Source organism: Anomaloglossus baeobatrachus, chromosome 4 (assembly GCF_048569485.1).
Source record: "Anomaloglossus baeobatrachus isolate aAnoBae1 chromosome 4, aAnoBae1.hap1, whole genome shotgun sequence".
In the NCBI taxonomy this organism is placed as follows: Eukaryota; Metazoa; Chordata; class Amphibia; order Anura; family Aromobatidae; genus Anomaloglossus; species Anomaloglossus baeobatrachus.
This window is the reverse complement of record NC_134356.1, coordinates 310279266-310302482: the sequence shown is the minus strand read 5'-3', so window position 1 is coordinate 310302482 and position 23217 is coordinate 310279266.

Genomic DNA, 23217 nt, shown 5'->3' with positions numbered 1-23217 from the left:
TTTAAATACTTAAATCCCTTTCCCAACATGTGATGTAATAATATATCAGATTGGGTGCTGGTCTATGGAGTGTGCTCACACCATACCTAAGAGAATTTGGCTGTGGTAGCCGGAGTGAGCTCTGTTAGCTGCTGTTTAACTGTTTCACCCCTTCCTGATATGGCCAATTTCCATTTTCCTTTTTTGTTTTTTTCCTCCCCTTCTACCAAAAGCCATAACTTTTTTTATTTTTCCATGCATGTATGGGCAAGTGGCTCTTTTGAATAACACCATCCATGTTATCATGTAATATACTGAAAGAGTGAAAAATATTCAGTCACCGAAAATTAAAAAAAAAACGCACTTCGGCCACTTTGGGGTTTTACTTTTACAACATTACACAAATAAACACCAATAAACCAAAGCAAGAAAGTTTACAAGAAAATTATCAATATATCTTTATTAGCAATTAAAATACATAAAAGCCGTAGAGGTTTGGATTTCTTTTTTATGCTGGATCTATTAGGGCTCAGCATATTACTGTATGTGGCTAGTGGATACAATTTTTTGAAATTATCAGTGTCTGAGTCAGGTCATTATACCTTTTGGTCAGAATTATTTATTTACCTATTTTTTGTGGTGCATATAATTTGTGTTGGTTGGACTTTATTGTAGGGTCTCCATAGGGTCTCTGAGGGTGAGTCTTCAGTCAGTGGGGGCGCCAGTTGCGTTTTATTTAGGGCGCCGACCTCCACAGTAAGGCAGGGTGAAACTTTAGGGGTAACGTAACCTCTCAGGTATAATATACAGATTTACCTTTTTTTCTCCTGCGATTACCCTCTAGTCCACTCTTTCTATGGAGTGTGTTTTTCGTACATGCACTTTATAGTGTGTTAAAGGCATTTTTTGATTGTGAATTAGTTATTTACGTTCCCAATAATAAAAATAAGAGCCAATGAGACAGTGCAATAAATGAAAAAATCTGTTTAAGAGCCATGGCAATATCACTAGAACTATACTACATTTCTAATTGGAGGTATTTGCCAATTTTATTATTATTACACCTACTACATATTGGGATAGGATTTTGGAGATGATTATACCCCTTTTATCAAAATAGAACGAGGTGGCGCCCCAGGAGGATGTAGATGCATGAGAGGGTGTCCTTTCCAAAAGATTTAAAAAGCCAGGTTTCAAAAAAGGTTCCGGCATCACCTTTCTCTTTTCTATCTGGACCACTGACTAACTGGATGTTGTTGCTTCTAAGGCGGGTTTTGCACACTACGACATCGCAGGTGCGATGTTGATGGGGTCAAATTGAAAATGACGTACTTTCGGCATCGCATGCGACATCATAGTGTGTAAAGGCTCGATGATACGATTAACGAGCGCAAAAGAGTCATAATCGTATCATCGGTGCAGGGTCGGCGTAATCCATAATTACGCTGACGCGATGGTCCGATGTTGTTCCTCGCTCCTGCGGCAGCACACATCGCTGTGTGTGAAGCCGCAGGAGCGAGGAACATCTCCTACCGGTGTCACCGCGGCTTCCGTAGAATATGCGGAAGGAAGGAGGTGGGCGGGATGTTTACATCCCACTCATCTCCGCCCCTCCGGTCCGATTGGCCGCCTGCCGTGTGACGTCGCAGTGACGCCGCACGACCCGCCCCCTTAACAAGGAGGCGGGTCGCCGGCCAGAGCGACGGTCGCAGGGCAGGTGAGTGCATGTGAAGCTGGCGTAGCTATAATTTTCGCTACGCCAGCTATCACAAGGATATGGCAGTTGCGACTGGGGCGGGTACTATCGCGCTCGGCATCGCAGCATCGGCTTGCGATGTCGTAGCGTGCAAAGTACCCCTTAGTCTTTTCTCCAGACCATCTGCCTTATTCAAAGGCATATTAATACTTTGTGCACTTTTTTTTTAGTATGGCAGGAATTTGGTCTTCTAATGCACTAACTCTTCCTTCATCTTCTTTTATCCTCTCATTTACTTTTTTTTAGCTCCTTCTTTATCAGGAACATGTCCTCTTTAAGACTTCCCATATGCATATTCTAGGAGGCCATAGTGGTGTTACAGAGGGAGGCTGCTGCAAATACATCTTTTATTGGTTGCTTCAGTTCGCAAAGACAGCCTCCACATCTCTGAGGTCAAAGGCCAGCTTTAAAATAGCGCTGTTGCTAGGCAGGTTTTCAGGAAGAGTGATCCGAGTTGAATGGAGACAACTTCATTTTAGAACGCTTCGCTTTGCCATGCGTTCCAAGATCCTCCAGCTGCTCTCCCGGCTTAGAACAAGCATCCTGAGGTCCCTCAGGAGACAACCTTCACCCTCAGGAGACAACCTTCACCGGTCTGTCTTTCTCAGACTGCTTCAGTGATGCCATGTTGGATGGGCTGATTTCGCGCTCCGCTCTGCTCTTTTGCCAAGTCATTGTACCAGCAATAATATTCACCTCTGCTTAGAGGTACGCAGTCAGATTCAGGGGCTTTCAGGAGACTTTTGAAGTCAGTTATAAGGGCGTTCAGGATGTCATATACGGATAATTGCAGGATTCTTGCAGAAGCTCCTCAGCCCATGTCTGCTGACATTTTGCTGCTAGCCACAGCCCCCACACTGCTTTAGCTGATTGACAGGTCTCTCCCTATGAATACACACAGGAGATACCTGTCCATCACCTAGAGGTGTACGTGGAGAAGTTGGTCAGGCAGCGCTAGACTAGTTAATTCAGCTACTCAAACTGTTCTAACTGGGATGTCAAAGCATTTCAGAGATAACCTTACTTGGCTGCTGCCTGTAGTTTTGGCAGCATGAATCGACTAAGAAAACCTTTTAAATAGCTGGTAGCCAAACCTTCCATGTATGGCAGGATCAACTGACCATCTATTGAGTATGAGAGTCACCAGATTTTCAATGATGGAGAGGGGTGATAAGTTGCTGCCGACAGTGTCTGGCTGCAGCTCATTTCTTTTTCCCTATTAAAAACCTTTGTTCTCTCGTCTAAGCATGTGTAGAAAAACATCAGGAGGGATAGGAATTGGTCTAACTTGTCTTTGGCCAAGAAACAAGTAAACTGTATGTTCAGCATTAGCTAAACTCCCCAATAGTGGAGGCAGCACTAAAATCGCATAGGAAAGAAGGATCTATAAATACGAATCCATAAATAGGAATGCATCACATTCCTTATTTCCCCGTCGCCCAGGACAGCGCAATGAGTTATGGAAAAGAGGGAAAGTGTAATTATAGTCACCAGTAATTAAAATAATTTTAAACATCAAAGCAATATAGCTTTAAAATGCTATGATTTAAAAATTATATAAAAAAACAAAGACCTGGCATCCTCTTCCCCTTAATAGCCAGACATTTCTCACCTTATTTCCCAGTCACCCTTTACAGCTCAATGAGTTATGTATTGGGGGGGGAAATGTGCTTATAGTCCCTGGTAGTCACTGGTAAATATAATTATTTTACATAGAAAAGCAATGTAGCTTTTAAATGCCATGATTTAAAAATTTTAAAAAACCAGGCCTCCTCCACCTCTTAGTACCCAGTTATCACACACTTTTTTACCTGTCACCCAGGACAGGTCAATGAGTTGTTATGGAGGAGGGGGAAAGTGTATTTCTACCATGCCTGATGAAGAGACCTGAGTAGTCTCGAAAGCTTGCAATTATTACCATCTTTTCAGTTAGCCATTAAAAGGTATCAACCACTGAGGACTCTCTGTTCTTTTAAACAATTTTTTTATCTCTACTGGCTAACACGGTACAAAGATATATTTTACTTGTTTCTAATCACCAGTAAGTATAAGCCATATGTCTTTAAAATGCTATGATTTAAAAAAAAAAAAAAAAACTGTCGTCATTCACCCCTTAAAGGTAAGGTGTCGTGTTTTTTTATTTTTGTATTAATAATAGTGATTATGAAATCAAGTATTTTTAATAGAATTAATTAAATTCACTGTTTATTTAGTTTTTATTTAATTCTCGTTTTACTGAAACGCTTGGTGCTGCCATCTTGGAGTTGCTGTGTGTAACGACAGTTACCTCAAATTTGGCAGCGCCCTGGGCTTTGGGTCTGATATATGGGCTCTCACCCCTTGACTTAACACGAAGAGCTCCTTGATGTGAGCTGGACACTCCCCCTGGGCTGTCCAAATCACAGCAGAGGGAGGAGATCGGCACCATCTTTGTAGAGCTCACAGAGTATGCTGTGTGCTGCACTTTCACCCTATCACTCATTTGGAATGTGTGAGCACTGGTGCCGGGTAACCGCTGCTACCCTCCCCCTACCCCCCGCCGCTGCTCCTCTCTCTCCCTGCTTTTCCCGCCACCGCTACCCTCCCCTCTCCACCCCGCTGCTGCTACTCTCTCCCCTCGCCGCTCTCACCGCTCTCCCTGACGCATCCAATCACCCCCGCCGCCAATTCCCCCTGCCACACACCCCTCCATCCCGCCGCCACTATGCTCCTCCCCTTGCTGCTTCCCCACTATTGCCACCTCCCTCTCTTCCCTGTAACTATCCCCGCCACTCTCCCTGCTGCCGCTCCCCTCACTCTCGTTTGCTCACCTCAGGCCTCAGCTCAGCAAAGCACAGTACACTGAGGAGCGCAATATACAGCGAAATACAGAGAAGCGCGGTATGCTGAGGAGCACAGAATAAAGTGGAGCGCTGTAAACTGAGGAACGCGGTATACAGTGCGGCGCTATACATGGGTGGGTGTGCGAGCAGCAGATTATTGCGGGCGTGCATGCGGCAGACTATATTGGGTGTGTGGCAGAGCATTGTGGGGAAGGCGTGCGTGTGGCCGGGCGTCCTGGCGGCAGAGCATTGCAGGCATGCGTGCGGCAGAGCATTGCATACGGGCGTGCGACAGAGCATTGGGGGAGGGCATGCATGCGGCAGAGCATTGAGGGCGTGTGTATGGCAGGTCATTGCATGGGAGTGTGCAGCAGAGCATTGCAAGCAGGCGTGCATGCAGCAAAGCACTGCAGGTGGGCGTGTGTGCGGCGGATCATTGCTGTTACGGGGTGTGCGGAGCGCTATGTAGGGAGCACTTTGCAGCTGTTCTTGATGACACTTTCGACATTAGGATCACTTTGCGGTCACCAACAAAATGCCTCTGCACTGTGATCCTAAACTTCATCTTCCCTTATCTTTTTGGAAACATCCAGATTGGGAGGGGGAGGTGTGACATCACACACATGAGAGCAGATTTTCCCCACTTTTACTGCAGTTGTAATGTGAGCTAGTTCTACAGTAGGAGTTCAGCAGCTGCTCCCAGTAGTGTTCAAGAGACTGGAAAATATCAAACTTTTTTAATTTTTTTTATATTTTGCTCAATTAAAAACTAATACTTTTTAAACAAAACATTAATACTTTACATTTTTTCAGTTATGGAAATTTTTTTTTTTTTTTTGGACAGCACCTTCTCTTTAATAGCCAGCCATCACTTACCTTATTTCCCCGTCGCCCAGGACAGCTCAATGAGTTGTTATGGAGGAGGGGGAAAGTGTAATTATAGTCACCGGTAAATATAATTATTTTACATAGCAAAGCAATATCGCTTTAAAATGCTATGATTTGAAAATTATAACCCCCCCAACTGGCCTCCTCCACCCCTTAATAGCCAGCCATCTCTCACCTTATTTCCCCGTCACCCACAACAGCTCAATAAGTTGTTATGGAGGAAGGGAAAAGTGTAATTATAGTCACCGGTAGTCACCGGTAAATATAACTAGAATGTTCTTTTCTCTTATGTAGTATATATATATAGTATAACACTATACATATAGTATCATAAGGTTGTGATCGTCAGGGGCATGTAGTGTGCATGGTATTCCCAGGCACATCATAATGCCACATAGTCCCCACTGGGCACTTACCTTCTTACCTCGCCCATCCTTGTGGCCATCCTTTTGAACAGGGAAATCTTTGGTGTTCTGCTGGGGTCCTGATCCTGGCTTTGCTCTTGGATTCTTGATCCTTTCCAACTTGCCTAAGTCCTGCTTGTCTGTCCAGATCTTCTTTTTCTTGATATTCTTCTTGGGGCTTAGGAAGACAGCTTGCTTTGATGGTATTAAAGAGCTGGTGGATGGTTTGGGGTTTTCCAGCTGATGTTAGTAAAGGAAAACCCCGTGAATAAGGCCTGGTGGTCTGCTGAGAGGGCTGAGTTGTTGGCCTCTGCTGCTTCCAGGAGTTGGAGATTGAATGGTCTGGAGCCGCGCTGGATGTTTCTTGGCTGTAAGGTAATAAAAGCAGAAGAAGGTGAGTACATGAGAACAGTCAAAAATAAAATTCAGGAAAACTAAAAGCTCCTATATTTTATATAAATGTCAATGACGCCCATTGATTTTGTCAGGATCTGCCAAACATTTAATATTTATGGGGGGCTTCTCATCTCTACACTGACAGATTTGACCCCAGATTCATTACTGTCATAAAGGGAATATTAGAGGTATAAGCCTCATCCCAGCACAGTGCAGAAGCTCGGACCAGTAACATTGCGTAATTGGGAATAAAGATTAAGGACGGCGTTACATGGGATGATATATCGTGCGATTGCATGAGCAATCACACCTGCCCCCGTCGTTTGTGCGTCACGGGCAATTTGTTGCCCGTGGCGCACAAAGTAGTTTACCCCTGTCACGCGTACTTACCTCCCGAACGACCTCGCTGTGGACGGCAAACATCCTCTTCCTGAAGGGGGAGGGACGTTCAGTGTCACAGCGACGTCACACAGCGGCCTCCCAATGGAAGCGGAGGGTCAGAGATGAGTGGGACAGAACATCCCGGCCACCTCCTTCCTTCCGCAATGCCGGCGGGACGCAGGTAAGCTGTTTTCGTTCCCGGGGTGTCACACACAGCGATGTGTGCTGCCTCGGGAATGAGGAACAACCTGCACGCAGAAGGAGCAACGACTTTATGAAAATGAACGACGTATCAACGAGCAACAATAAGGTGAGTATTTTTGCTCGTTCACAGTCGTTCATAGCTGTCACATGCTACGATATCTCTAACAATGCTGGATATGCGTCACGGAATCCGTGACCCCGACAACATATCGCCCGATATATCGTAGCGTGTGACGAGGAACCTCACCTTACCTGCGTCCACCGGCAATGCGGAAGGAAGAAGGTGGGTGGGATGTTGCGTGCCGCTCATCTCCGCCCCTCCGCTTCTATTGGGCACCCGCTTAGGGACGTCGCTGTGACGGCAAACGAACCATCCCCTTAGAAAGGAAGCGGTTCGCCGGTCACAGCGACGTCGCTAAGCAGATAAGTAGTGTGACTGGTCCGAGCGATTTTGTGCGCCACGGGCAGCGATTTGCCCATAACGCACAAATGATGGGGGTGGGTACGCACGCTAGCGATATTGGTAACGATATTGCAGCATGTAAAGCGGCCTTTAGGCTATGTGCCCATGTTGGGTTTTGATGCGCAGCAAATCTGCACATAAAAACGCATGTTTTGGCAGGAAAAATGCAGCGGAAAAAATCGTGCATTTTTTATTGCATTTGCACGTTTTTTCACATGCTTTTTCCATGCTTTTTTTTTGCGTTTATTTAGTCATGGCAACTGCAGGGGTTCAGGCACTGAACCCCCCACGGTCGTGGCTTGGTCACCGGCTGATATTACATCCGGGACTCTGCCCACGCTGTCAAGAGTGGTGCCCGATACGCTTCAGGCAGTTTAACCCCCTAAATGCTGCAATCAGTGCGATTGCAAGATTCAGGAGACAGGGAGATGAATCACTTACCTCTCCATGGCGATCGGATCACTGTAACTATGACGACCCCAAGCTACTTTGGTACAGATCGCATCATAGAGCAGGGCACCTACATCACCGGAGTTCCCTGCAGCAAAGTCCCACGGTAAAAACTGCGAGGCCTAGGTGCAGGGAACCCCAGTGTCGTCACAAGGCGAACCGAGTTCATACTGGCAATTTTGCAGGAAACCCCGATGATCCCCCCCACATAAAATTGATTCACATTGTGAGGTCACCGGATTTCCCTGCTGCAAGGTCCTGCGATAAAGACCGCAAGATGAGGAAATGGCTGCAGGAAAACAGTGATGTAAAAGAAAAAGCACACAAAAATGCACAAAAAAAGTAACATGTGCATTACACATACATTTTTTCCTGTGTTTTTCACTGACTCCATTGAAGTTAATTGGTGAAAAAAGCAGGAAAAAATGCAAAAAGAATTGACATAATGCTTCTTTTATTAGCAACAAAAACTGCATGGAAAAAAAGCAACATGTGCATAGCAAGTCAGGATTCTCATAGACCTTGTTGGGATGCTTTTTCCTTGCTTTATTGATTAAAAGAAGCAAGAAAAATAAGCATGAAAAAAGCAACGTGGGCATAAGGCCTTAAGCTGTGTGACTCTATAATAAATGAGTGTGTATAGAATATCTTCTCTAATACTTACTGGCACAGGAATGTGTGGTGGACACATTCTAAGGGATTCCACCGAGTCCCAGTCAATACGCTGGAAAAACCTATGGGCTCTGATGTTACCATTGACTCCAAGGCGCTTGGCAGGATCTTCCCGGAGGAGCTACAAAATAGGGACAAAAAAATTATATAACAGCTTCATTTATATTTTTTTTTAATAAAAATTATAATTACAACATTGTTTTAAATATACATTAGAATATTAATATATACCCTTACTATGTCCCTATAGGATGTTTACCATTGTTAAGAAACTTTACCTACCAAGAGATTGGGACATTTATTTGCCTTCCACCCACAAAGTGTAATATTATTATAAATTACAAATAACATCACATTTAATCACATATAACATAGCAGTAATATAATTTATGTCATGGACTGACCTTTTTAATGATGTTCTTTGCCTCCTTGCTGGAAGCATTGAATAGTCCTCGATGGTATTTGGACCGACTGGTAATCATGATGTTCAATATGATGCCAAATGCATACCAGTCCACTCCAGCATTGTACTCCTCCGCAGCCAGCATCTCAGGAGCAATGAAGCCTGGTGTTCCAGCGTATTCAGTGGCTGTCCGGTCTCCATAGATATTCAGAATTGCCAGACCGAAGTCGGCAATCTTTATATGGCCCGTGGCAGCCACCAAGATGTTCGAAGGCTTGAGATCTCTGCGAGGAAGAAGAAATATTGATTTCTATCAGTAATCACTCTATAATCAGTGGTTAATGCTGTATATAGTTACAGCCATCACTGGGGTTGGGAGAATTGGATGTATTTCTAGTTACCGGTGGATGACGCCCTTAGAATGCAGATGTTGGATTCCACACACCAGTTCTGCGGCGTAGAATCTGGCAAAAAGAAAAAAAGGAGAGAGTAATATTTAGTGGATGAAAAGCTCAGAAATCGATGCTGCTCAATAGTCTAGACAGGCACAACTTTCACGATTTTATGTTTAGGTCTATTCTATTCAGATATTATATATATTAGCATGGCGGCTTTCTATAAAATATAACGCCACATCACTAAAGTGACTGAAGATGAGGTGCAGTACCACAAACATCCTGTGGACAGATGTGGTGCTATGTTTTGGGGAAAAGGAGCCATATTTTCATGTGTGTCACTAATACCATCCCTGTGAATGGGAGATATGAATGTACCTAAACAGGAGAGCTAACAATCTAATCAGTCTCATCAGTGTCATTTAGAGAATACATAGCTGCATTGCTTAGCCTGTGACTACTGTACCGTGCACTGGGGATGTCCAGACACCCCTTCCTCATCAGGAGATGGTCAAATTCGCCACAGGTGACATATTCCATCCCAAGCAGCACCAGCTCCTGTCAGACAAGACGTAGAAATCAGGAATATGATAAAGTCATTGTAGCCTCCAGACATTTACTAACCCTCAATAATCAGTTATTTCTTCTGCATAGTAATAGGCTTTATGGAGATAGTGAAATTTGGATTATTCTTACATCTCATAGTTTGGATGATCGCTCTCAATGCCACTTACTCACGATGATATAGTTACATAATAATAGCAATAATAGCACTTTATTCTTTTTACTATGTGTTTCTTGGTTTATTCTTAGTATACTCATATAGAAAATAGATCTCCATATGTAGAGCATGCTGGGATAAATGTACATTGTCATTTTGACATCTGCATTTCTCACCATTGTGATGTACTTATTGAGAATGACCTCCTTAGTGCCGGGCTGGACAAATGACTTCAGATTTTGGGAGCCAGTTGGACCACTCCCAGATTTTCCATAGACTTCCATGGAGAAAACCCCAAAATGTAATCGTCAGTCTCACATTTCTAGGCACTTTGCCTTGTTCCCAGAGTTTGTCCAGTGTTCCCAAAGTAAGTGACCGCTATATATACAAGGAGCAGGACATTAAGACATTATTAATGCTGAAATGTGAACAAATACCATATATATGAATGTGTAAATGTACTGTACATATATATGCGTGCACATTATGGGTATCTAATAATGAACTGGTCACAATTTTACCTTGGTCTGAAAAGCGAATGAGCCATGAAGAAGGAAGGGGCTGCCAGATGCGAGCTGTAACACACGCCGCTCCACCATCGCGCGCTCCTCTCCTTCAGCAAGCAGGTCCCTCTTTGTGATGACTTTTACAGCAAATTGCTGGCGGGTATGTCTGTCTTCCGCCAGCACCACCTAAAAAGCAATGGTCATTCCTCAGTGGTCTTCATGAAATAGTTGTGGAAGGAGCAGGAAAATGACACCAGTTGTATTGCTTTTATTATGAATTGATATTTATGCAGTTTCTTTCAATGCACTATACAGGAGACCGACCAAATATAATCATTACACTGAGAAATGACCCGAATACCAATAAAAACTTCATCTTGCCCCATAAATGAACCCGACATTTTAAAGTTCTAATTACAAAAAAAATAGAAACACAATTCTGGGTCTCAGAATATGGCAACACAGTCATTTTTTATTTTAGACAGTAGAGTATAATAAGCATTCCCATAACAATTCTATCTCCCAAACATAGAAGAACTCATACTGCTGTGTAGACAGAAAAAGGCTCTGACAGACGTGAAAGAAATAAACCTAAATAGTGACAAAGGTGGAAGGAGATGATATATTATATACAGTACAGACCAAAAGTTTGGACACACCTCCTCATTCAAAGAGTTTTCTTTATTTTCATGACTCTAAAAATTATAGATTCACATTGAAGGCATCAAAACTATGAATTAAAACATGTGGAATGAAATATTTAAAGTGTGAAACAACTGAAAATATGTCTTATATTCTTCAAAGTTCTTCAAAGTAGCCACCTTTTGCTTTCATTACTACTTTCCACACTCTTGGCATTCTCTTGATGAGCTTCAAGAGGTAGTCACCGGAAATGGTTTTCCAACAGTCTTGAAGGAGTTCCCAGAGATGCTTAGCACTTGTTGGCCCTTTTGTCTTCACTCTGTGGTCCAGTTCACCCCAAACCATCTTGATTGGGTTCAGGTCTGGTGACTGTGGAGACCAGGTCATCTGTCGTAGCACCCTATCACTCTCCTTCTTAGTCAAATAGCCTTTACACAGCCTGGAGGTGTGTTTGTGGTCAATGTCCTGTTAAAAAATAAATGATGGTCCAACTAAACGCAAACCGTATGTAATAGCATGCCACTGCAAGATGCTGTGGTAGCCATGCTGGTTCTGTATGCCGTCAATTTTGAATAAATCCCCAACAGTGTCAGCAGCAAAGCACCCCCACACCATCACACCTCCTCCTCCATGCTTCACGGTGGGAACCAGTCATGTAGAGTCCATACGTTCACCTTTTCTACAAAGACACAGTGGTTGGATCCAAAGATCTCAAATTTGGACTCATCAGAATAAAGCACAGATTTCCACTGGTCTAATGTTCATTACTTGTGTTCTTTAACCCAAAGAAGTCTCTTCTGCTTGTTGTCTGTCATTAGCAGTGGTTTCCTAGCCGCTATTTTACCATGAAGGCCTGCTGCACAAAGTCTCCTCTTAATAGTTGTTCTAGAGATGTGAAGGTGTGTCCAAACTTTTGGTCTGTACTGTGCATAGATACTATATGCAAGAAAATATGAAAATAAAACATTAATAATTGCAGATTATGCAAATTAGTGAAGAGCACAAGGAAATGATGCATAGAAGATGTGGCAGAGGCACAGGAACTGGATGATTACTTAGAAAACCAGTGCTGCCCCCATGGCTGTATTTGGCGTACATCATGTCACACATGAAGTTCAATTGCATATAATGAGGAAATTGCAAATTTATGTATGAATATATATATTTCTTCCAATATTTTGAAAAAGTATTTGTACCCCGTAAATGTTTCCACATTTTGTCACGTTACTCCTACAAACTTAAAGCAGCACTCATGACACACACACGACACTGCCGTAAGTCGTTTTTTTTGTATGCCTCAAGATTTTTGAAGCTGTTAACAGGTTTTCCTGGATATATTCCTTCTTCCATCTTCCCATCAACTCTTATCTGCTTTCCAGTCCCTGCTGAAAAAAAGCATCTTCACAGTATAATGCTGCTACCGCCGTGTTTGTTGGTAGGGATGGTATTTTCAGAGTGATGTGCAGTGTTTGTTTTTAGCTAAATGCAAAGCAGAAAACTTTCTACTGTTGTCTCAAACTACATGCATGGCATGTGGAAGAAGGTGCTCTGGTTAGATGAGACAACAGGTTCAATCTAATGACATCATCACGCCTGCTGCATTAAGCCTCAGATGCACAGTCTGAATGGTGGAGAATGGAGTAAACAGTTCTTTCCTCCACCATGTAATTCAATGGTTTCTGAATCCTTAGAATGCAGATACCATTGAATTTCAGATGCAGTTCACAGGAGGCATGGTGCCATTTAATGTTTGGTTCCTCCCTTCTCAATGATCCCATACCATCCATGTGGTCTGTTGCTGTTGATGGTATGCTCTTGAAGGACAGGACAAGTTGCACTGGAGGATCCTTTGGTTCTCTGGTGGGTCAATCTTATCCCATGTCACAAAACCTTAACCCTGGGTGTCTATTGTGGTTATCTACAGTGTTATGCTCCGTTTCATTTATAATCTAATATTCTATTGCAAACTATATACATTCTAAATTTGTAAGGTTCCTACCTTTCCAAAACTTCCCCGGCCAAGCACATGATGAAAATGTAATCTCTTGATGTTGTCAGAGATTGTGCTGCCGGGGAGGGATGGCCCAGCACCGCTGTCTTCTAGAAGGGAAAGGGATAAAACAAGAAATTAGAAACAAAACTTACTATCCATTTATAATGTATTGATATTTTGTAACCTTAGCAGAGAACTGACTATTCGAATATGCAGCTTTGTAAAAAGATTATTTATCCCCTTAAGGACCAAACAATTCTTATTTTTTCCTGTTTTGATTTTTCCTTCCCTCCTTTCAAGTGCCATAACTTTCTCATTCTTTCTATGCACATTGGCATATGAGGGATTCTTTTTTGCAGTACTTTTGAATGACACCATTAAATTTACTATATAATGTACTGGAACATGGAGAAAAAAAATCCAAGTGAGGTGAAATTGCGGAAAAAAATGCAATTCCACACTTGTTAGGGGTTTTTTTTCTTTTTATAGCATTTTTTGAGTAGTAAAAATGACTTGGCAATATGATTCTCCACAGCAGTGCGATTATGGCGACACCAAACTTGCAATAGTTTTATATTTTCTTGTGTCACCATTTTACGAGACTTGTAATGTTTTCAGTTTTCAGGCTATATAGGTGTGTGAAGACTGGTTATTTGTACGGTGACATGACAGCTTTATTGCTATTATTTTGAGACAGATGTCACATTTTGATCAACTTTTATTCCATTTTTTCACAGTTATTAAGAACCAAAAATAACATAACTCTGGCATTTCGATTCGTTTTTCCTTACAGATTTTACCAATAGGGTTAATTAATTTTTAGTGATGAGCGAATGTATTTGGTGCTTTTAGTTACTCGCACAAATATTAAGGTATTTGGGATGTGTGTCATGGCAGCAGAGCAGTCTTACAGTCTGGCACTAAATTCACCTGAGGTCACTTCTGGTGGTTCTCACAGTACCCTCTCTGTGAGCTGCCAGCTGCCACCTGAGGTGTACTCCAAAACTAAAAAGGATAAATGAAGTGAGAATCTATTTATATTTATATTTTTATATATATATATATATATATAATATACCGTATTTTTCGGACTATAAGACGCACTTTTTCCCCCCCAAATGTTAGGGGAAAGTGGGGGGTGCGTCTTATGGTCTGAATATAGGGCTGCGGGGAATGAGGGTGCTGCGGTGGAGCAGGTCATCGGGGGCACGAGCAGGCTGCAGCAACGCCTGCCGTGACCACGTGGGCCCGCTCATTACATATGCACGCCCATCCTCTCGCCCATCTCCCAGCGGCACTGACAGGTGGGCGGGGTGATGGGCGGGGGGGTGCTCGCATACTAAACAGCCTACCCGCATGATCACCCCTTGCAACTACAGCCTGGAGTGATCGTGTGCGGCTGTATTCACTGCCCCCCGTGCATCATCATCAGCGCGGGGTGCAGTGAATCAGTATAACTCACCGTTCCCTGCAGCATCGCTCGTCCTTCTGTCTGCCGGCCGCGCTGTGTGGAGACTAGCGGGGCTCACAGCGATGACGTCATCGCTGTGCGCACGTGTCCACACGGCTGCGCCGGTACAAACTGGAGGACATTGCGATGCCGGAGGGATCGTGGCCAGCTCCACACAGCACTGCCGGCACGGACGGAGGAGGAGCGATGCTGCGTGGAGCGAGGAAAGGTGAATATAAATGTGTGGGGTTTTTTTCTGTGTGTGCCACAGGATGCAGGACATATAGCAGGATCGGTTATATAAGCAGGATGGGGGTATATGAGCAGGATGGGGGTTTATGAGCAGGATGGGTTATATAAGCAGGGTGGGGGTATATGAGCAGGATGGGTTATATAAGCAGGATAGGGGTATATGAGCAGTATGATGGCATATGAGCAGTTTGATGGCATATGAGCAGTGTGATGGCATATGAGCAGAATGATGGCATGTAGCAGGGGGGGCATATGAGCAGGATGATGGCATATGAGCAGGATTGGGGCATATGAGCAGGATGGGGGCATATGTGCAGGATGATGGCGTATATAGCAGGATGATGGCAAGTAGCAGGATGATGGCGTATGTAGCAGGATGATGGCGTATATAGCAGGATGATGGCGTATATAGCAGGATGGGAGCACATACCAGGATGGGGGTATATAGCAGGATGCGGCCATATGCCAGGATGGGGTATATAGCATGATGTGGCCATATACCAGGATGAGGTATATAGCAGGATGGGAGTACATACCAGGATGGAAGTATATAGCAAGATGGGGCTATACCAGGATGAGGGACATACATATATACAAGCAGGAGGATCATTACCAGGATTGGGGTACCTTTAGTAGAGAATTTGGGAACTTTACCCCCATAAAAGTGTCAGCAGCAGATCCTCGTCCCATAACAGTGTGTCATCACCACATTTTTTGCTTAAAATTTTATTTTTCTATTTTCCTCCTCTAAAACCAGGGTGCGTCTTATAGTCCGAAAAATACGGTATATATATACGGGCAGCCAATCACGAGGGTGAGAGGTGGGGGGCGGGCAGCTGATCACGAGGGTGAGAGGTGGGGGGGCGGGCAGCCGATCACGAGGGAGAGAGGTGGGGGGGGCGGGCAGCCGATAACGAGGGTGAGAGGCGGGGGTGCGGGCAGCAGATAACGAGGGGAAGGCTGCAAGCAGCACACACGGAGGTGAGGGGGTGGGCAGCCGATCATGAGGGGGAGGCTGCAAGCAGCACACACGGAGGTGAGGGGGCGGGCAGCCGATCACGAGGGGGAGGCTGCAAGCAGCACACACGGAGGTGAGGGTGCGGGCAGCCGATCCTGAGGGGGAGGCTGCAAGCAGCACACACGGAGGTGAGGGGGCGGGCAGCCGATCACGAGGGGGAGGCTGCAAGCAGCACACACGGAGGTGAGGGGACGGACAGTCGATCACGAGGGGGAGGCTGCAGGCAGCACACATGGAGGTGAGGGGGCGGGCAGCCGATCACAAGGGGGGAGGCTGCAAGCAGCACACACGGAGGTGAGGGTGCGGGCAGCCGATCCTGAGGGGGAGGCTGCAAGCAGCACACACGGAGGTGAGGGGGCGGGCAGCCGATCACGAGGGGGAGGCTGCAAGCAGCACACACGGAGGTGAGGGGACGGACAGTCGATCACGAGGGGGAGGCTGCAGGCAGCACACATGGAGGTGAGGGGGCGGGCAGCCGATCACAAGGGGGGAGGCTGCAAGCAGCACACACGGAGGTGAGGGGGCGGTCAGCCGATCACGAGGGGGAGGCTGCAGGCAGCACACGCGGAGGTGACGGGGCGGGCAGCCGATCACGAGGGGGCGGGCAGCCGATCACGGGGGTGAGAGGTGGGGGTGTGGGCAGCAGAGCGGGGAGAGCAGTGGCAGATGTAGGAGGGCGGCAGATCGGCAGGCTTTTCGCCGGTTTGATACAGTGCAATGTCAGCACGGCAACTTCCGGGTTCCATGCTCTGGTCACATAACATCATGGGACCGCAGCTTGTCGCCCTGCCATTGCATTGTATGCACTCACTGTGCTGGCGTGCTGCAGGGACCAACAAGTGAAGCTGAGGGGGGCGGTCACCGGCAACAGGTCCACTGTGATTGGCGTGATCGGTCACAAGGCCGATCTCTCCAATCAGAGCTACTGGAGCTGGGGGAGGGTGATCCAATGAGGTCACCCAGCTCCAGCCAATGGCCAGTGCTACAGCTGCACTGGTCAGGGCTGGATTTCAATGTTACAGCCACTTTAAATGGCTGGAACAATACAGTGGCTGTGATTGGTTGAGCGGCATTCGCCAGCCAATCACAGCCTCTGTAGGTCCGGGGAGTAGGCACCACCGTCCATGTTCGTGAAGGGGTTAAGCAATCCTACCATTTATTGAAGAATATTAGCTGGTTCAACTGATGGCCTATAAAAAAGTGTCTAACACAAGAAATATCTTATGATGGGTAAAACTAGTGATCTGTCTCGACTTTTGCAACCTTATTAGTACACTGATGGCAATATATGGGCAGCACGGTGGTTCAGTCTTGCATCACTCTGGGTTCAAGTCCCACCAAGGACAAAATCTGCAAGGAGTTTGCATGTTCTCCCCTTGTTTGTGTGTGTTTCCTCCGGATTCTCTGGTTTCCTCCCACACTCCAAAGACATAGTGATAGGGACCTTAGATTGTTAGCCCCAATGGGGACAGTGTTGTTGATGTATGTAAAGCGCTGTGGAATTAATGGCACTATATAAGTGAATAAATATTATATTACTATTATGTAAAGGTACAGAAGAATTTGTAAAGTACTAAAGGTTCCAGTGAGCATTGTTGGGGCCATAGTCTGGAAGTGGAAAGAACATTATTTCAACATAAACTTGCCACGACCAGGTGCTCCCCAGAAAATTTTAGACAGAGTAATGAAAAGAGTTATCAAAAGAGTTGTCCAAGAGCCAAGGACCACCTTAGGAGAGTTAAGGTCCAGTCACACTAAACAACTTACCAGCGATCCCAACAACGATAGGGATCGCTGGTAAGTTGCTAGGAGGTTGCTGGTGAGATGTCACACTGCGACGCTCCAGCGATCCCACCAGCAACCTGACCTGGCAGGGATCGCTGGAGCGTCGCTACACGAGTTGCTGGTGAGCTCACCAGCAACCAGTGACCAGCCCCCAGCGCCGCGTGGAAGATGCTGCGCTTGGTAACTAAGGTAAATATCGGGTAACCAACCCGATATTTACCTTGGTTACCAGCGCACGCAGCTACACGTGCAGAGAGCAGGGAGCAGCGCACACTGAGCGCTGGCTCCCTGCTCTCCTAGTTACAGCACACATCGGGTTAATTAACCCGATGTGTCCTGCAGCTACATGTGCACAGAGCAGGAACCGGCACTGACAGTGAGAGCGGCGGAGGCTGGTAACAAAGGTAAATATCGGGTAACCAAGGACAGGGCTTCTTGGTTACCCGATGTTTACTGTGGTTACCAGCCTCCGCAGAAGCCGGCTCCTGCTGCTTGCACATTTAGTTGTTGCTGTCTCGCTGTCACACACAGCGATCTGTGCTTCACAGCAGGACAGCAACAACTAAAAAATGGCCCAGGACATTCAGCAACAACCAACGACCTCACAGCAGGGGCCAGGTTGTTGCTGGATGTCACACACAGCAACATCACTAGCAACATCGCTGCTACGTCACAAAAGTTATTTGTTAGCAGCGATGTTGCTAGCGATGTTGCTTAGTGTGACGGGGCCTTTATAGAAAGACCTGGAATCAGTAGGTACAATTGTTTCAAAGAAAACAATAAGTAATGCACTCAACCTCCATGGCCTATATGCACGCTCACTAAGCAATACACCATTGCTAAACAAAAGGCATGTTTAAGCACGTTTAACCCCATCAACACCCGTCAATTTTCCGTTTTTTGTTTTTTTTCTGCCTTTATTCCAGGAGCCATAACTTTTGAATTTTTTTTTTTTCAATATAGCCATATGAGGGCTTGTTTTTTGCAGGATCAGTTGTACTTTTGAATGACACCATTCATTTTGCCACATATTTTACTGGCAAATGGGGGAAAAAATTCCAAGTGTGGTGAAATTACAAAAAAAATGCAATTTTACGATGTTTTGTTTTTTTTTAAATTTACCATATTTACTTTATGTTAAAAATGACCCTGCAGTATGCTTCCCCAGGTCAGTAAAGGTTCGTAAATACTAATTATGTATATTTTTTTTTTATTTAAGTGGTGAAAAAAATTCACATTTGTCAAAATAAAAAAATTGCGCTGTGCCATTTTCCTAGACCTGTAACGTTATCATTTTTTTGGGATGTGGGCACGTGTGAGGACTTATTGTTTTGTTTGTGTTGTGAGCGACTATTTGTAATTATACAATTTTTGGGTAGATGTGATGTTTTGATTGCGTCTTATTACATTGTATTGCAATGTTCCCGTGACCAAAAACATTCTAGCCTTTTGATTTTTTCTCTCGTTATGCCCTTTACTGATGAAATTAACATCACATCTAACCCAAAGATTGTATAATTACAAATAGTCGCTCACAACACAAACAAAACAATAAGTCCTCACACGTGCCCACATCCCAAAAAAATGATAACGTTACAGGTCTGGGAAAATGGCACAGCGCAATTTTTTTATTTTGACAAATGTGAATTTTTTTCACCACTTAAATAAAAAAAAAATATACATAATTAGTATTTACGAACCTTTACTGACCTGGGGAAGCATACTGCAAGGTCATTTTTAACATAAAGTAAATATGGTAAATTTAAAAAAAACCAAAACATCGTAAAATTGCATTTTTTTTGTAATTTCACCACACTTGGAATTTTTTCCCCCATTTGCCAGTAAAATATGTGGCAAAATGAATGGTGTCATTCAAAAGTACAACTCATCAATTATTTTATATATTGATAGATCAGGCATTTCTGAACTCAGCAATGCTAAATATGTGTATTTTTATTTTTTCATTATTATTTTATTTTCAATGGGGTAAAAGGAGGATGATTTGAACGTCTATTTTAAATTTTTTCAGATTTTTAAAAAACATATTTTTACACTTTTATTTGTTTTTACTAGTCGTATTAGGGGACTTGAAGCTGTGATATTCTGATCTCTTGTGCTATAAAGAGTGGTGCTTCAGGTATGATACCTTCATATGTTCTTACCAGATTATAGGATAAAAGATACTTAAGCCCAGAAGGGGAGATGTTAGTTCATATTAAGGCCTCTGCCACACTTACGTGACAAAACGTACCATTTTTGTCACGTACGTGTTAAAGGGGTGGTTTGATCCGTGTGTGCCGTGTTTGTGGCACGCACGTGTTCTCCGTGTGTTATACGTAATAACACACGGAGAACGGAAAGCCCCGACTTACCTACTTCTTCCGGTGCTGTCTGCGGTGCTGAATGTCAGTCTCCGCCCCAGGCCATGCCCCGCTGACGCTACTTCCGGCCCCCAGTGAAGGAAAAGCGCTGTTCAAATTCACTGGGGGACGGATGCAGGGGACAGCCGCGGCAGAGACAGCAGGACTCGTGGAGGTGAGTATGTGTTTATTTAATTTTTAACATGTCACGTGACTTTCTCCGGCGCGTGTCACACTGACCCGCATCCACACTACATCCGAGTGGTACGGGTGCGGGCCGTGTGACACCCGTGGTCCCGGAAAAAAACTGACATGCTGCCGTTTTGAAAAAATGGACACACGTAAGTACGGAACGGACACACGTTCCGTTCCGAAATACTTACGTGTGTCCTAATCATTATGATTACCTAGGTCCCCGTGTGCACGTGTCTCCGGTACGTGGAAAAAAAGGCACACACGTTCCAGAGACACGTGAGTGTGGCAGAGGCCTAAAAGAGATGGTTCCTTCCAGAAAAGTTAGTGAAGACTATAGGTCTTCGAGTCCGCATGCAGTGGGTGACTTGTGCAGGAGACAACAGACTGTAATGCAGAGAATGAGATCCTGAAGTGTTGATCGAAACACAGAACAAGAGACACTGCTGAGACTAGAAACTGGCCTTCTAGTGACGTTGTCCCAGGCAGAAGAGTCCAGGGGTGCGGGACTGTAACAGTAAGGCCCCAAGCCTCAAAGGGAAATGGTGGGGGCGGACTGGTGGGTGAATGTAGTCAGCTTCCCAGGGCTGATTCTCCCCAAGCTTCTGAGAGCACAAGACTATTTTTTTGTTACTGCTGGCTACCGCTTACTACCACCTCTACAAGAAGAAGAGGCGTGGATACAGAAGCATTTGGGAGCGCAAGCTTCTACTCTGGCCCTAGCGGTAAAACCTGCGACACCCACACAGGACCAGTAAGATCGGAAGCAATCACCAAAAACTGAGAATGTGTTTGAATGTGCTCTGTATGCTTGAAACATGATGCTGTAAGATATGTTCCTGCCATCTCATGTATAAAGTTGTTGAAAGTGAACTGGTGGTCTTCTTGTGAACACAAGTCATCATCCAGTCCTGGCCAGATGACATCAGCAACAACATGTGGTCTGCACGGGTGTAGTGCCCTTACCTTACTAGTCCAGACACCGAGCAAGGACCATGTCTTTTATGTAGCATGCTGAAGCATCCGAGTCAATCCCTCACCTACGACTATCGCCCCGCACCACTCTACATATAATCACAGTGTTACCGACACATGACAAGACCCCAGCTTAGTTGTTCTTTCTTTTGAGGTAAAATGTTTTTTTAAAAAATAGGCAGGGAAATGCTTTACTAATTAGCTGTGACCCCGTGCTGTACTATCTGTAAACTCTCTTTTGCATCCTCCCCTGCCCAGGAGATGTGGTATGGTCAGACCATATTCCTGTATGGTCAGACACGGCCATTACACAGTAAATAGCAGGGACACATACCAGTGCATCTCAATAAACTAGAATATCATCAAAAAGTTAATTTATTTCAGTAATTCAATACAAAAAGGGAAACACATATACTGTATTATATAGAGTCATTACAAACAGACTGATCTATTTCAAGTTTTTATTTCTGCTACTATTGATGATTATTGCTTAAAGCCAATGAAGACCCAAAAGTCATTATCTCAGAAAATTAGAATATTCTATAAGACCAACTGAAAAAATTATTTTAAACTCAGAAATGTTGGCCTACTGAAAAGTATGTATAGTAAATGCCCTCAATACTTGGTCGGGGTTTTGCATGAATTACTGAATCAATGCAGCATGGCATGGAAAGACATGATGCCGATCCACTCCTGTCAGGAGAGTGTGCGCCGTGCCGGGTGATACCGATGCGAGACTCGCACAGTGACAGTCAAAGTTAAATCGAGTCCATGGCTCATGGACTTGGGTGAACCCTGACGTCACTGCGAACATGGCCGAAAAAAATTCGAAAACTACCGAGTGACGAGCAGTGCAGTTAATACCGCCAGACGTTAATGATTGGACCCGGAAGCAGAAGCGGCCGAGAGATAGCGGGTCTGCAGGACGCATTGTGGGACCGGTAAGTATAATCATGATGATTTTTTCCAAATGTGCTTTTTTTTTTTCAGTCCCTGGACCCGAACTGGATGCGAACTGTAACACGTGTTTCCCAGGAAAACTAGTATTCGGGACCATGTGCACGAACACTGTGTTCGGTACGGACCCCGAACTTTACAGTTCGGGTTCGCCCATCACTAATAATGACTTTTGGGTATTCATTGGCTGTAAGCCATAATGCTCAATATTAACAGAAAGAAACACATGAAATAGATCTGACTCTATATTAAAATGTGTTTCCCTTTTTGTATTTGTGACGCCCTGGACTAGCCAGGTAGTCACAGGTAGGCCCTTGCACAACACCTGTCCCCTATTAAGGTAACATCAGCCAAACACATAAACCCTAGTCACTTCCTCAGGGTTTGATGTTCACACCAGGGGGCGGAGCCAGGCAGTTGGCCACGCCCACCAAGGAGTTCACAGGTCCTGAGGCAGGAAAACAAGTTAGATTAGATTAGTTTGAGGAGAGGAGCAGAGTGGATCAGTAAAGTGGAGTAGAGGAGTAAAGTCTGACATGTGTCTGGGTCGTAGCCTGGACAACTTTGGCTAGGAGGCATACGGTGGCCTCCGCCTGCAGAAGCCGGGAGGACGGCTAGGTGGAACCCTGGTGGACTGGGGCAGGGTAGTGGCCCGCCGGTACCGACCCGGAAACCGGAGCACAAAGGGGGGTACTCAGACCTTGAAACGAGGCCCAGAAGCTACTGGACCACGTTAATTAACTGATTGAGGTCTGGACTTTAGGTCCTTTCCCAACCAAGTCCCGACTGAAGACAACAGCCCACCGAGGGGGATAAAAAGCCACCGCACAGGTAGAGAAATCCCACGGGCCAGCGTCTGAGGGCAAAGGGCTCTCCCGACATACTCGACGCCGGGGAACAGACTCCCGTCGCTGAAGCTCAGGCAGTCCACAGCTACACAACATGGTGCAGGACAAAGGCAGAGACCACCAAACCGGGTGGGGGACCAGACACAGCCGGCTGCGGGCACCGACCACCATCATCTTGGTTTACCAGAGACTCATGTGTGTCAATCATCGTGAGTACAACTGTGCCCTCGGGCCACGCACCGCCCTGCACAATACCAGCACGTCCTTCCCAAATGGGTCTCGGGGCCATCACCCCTACTCACGGA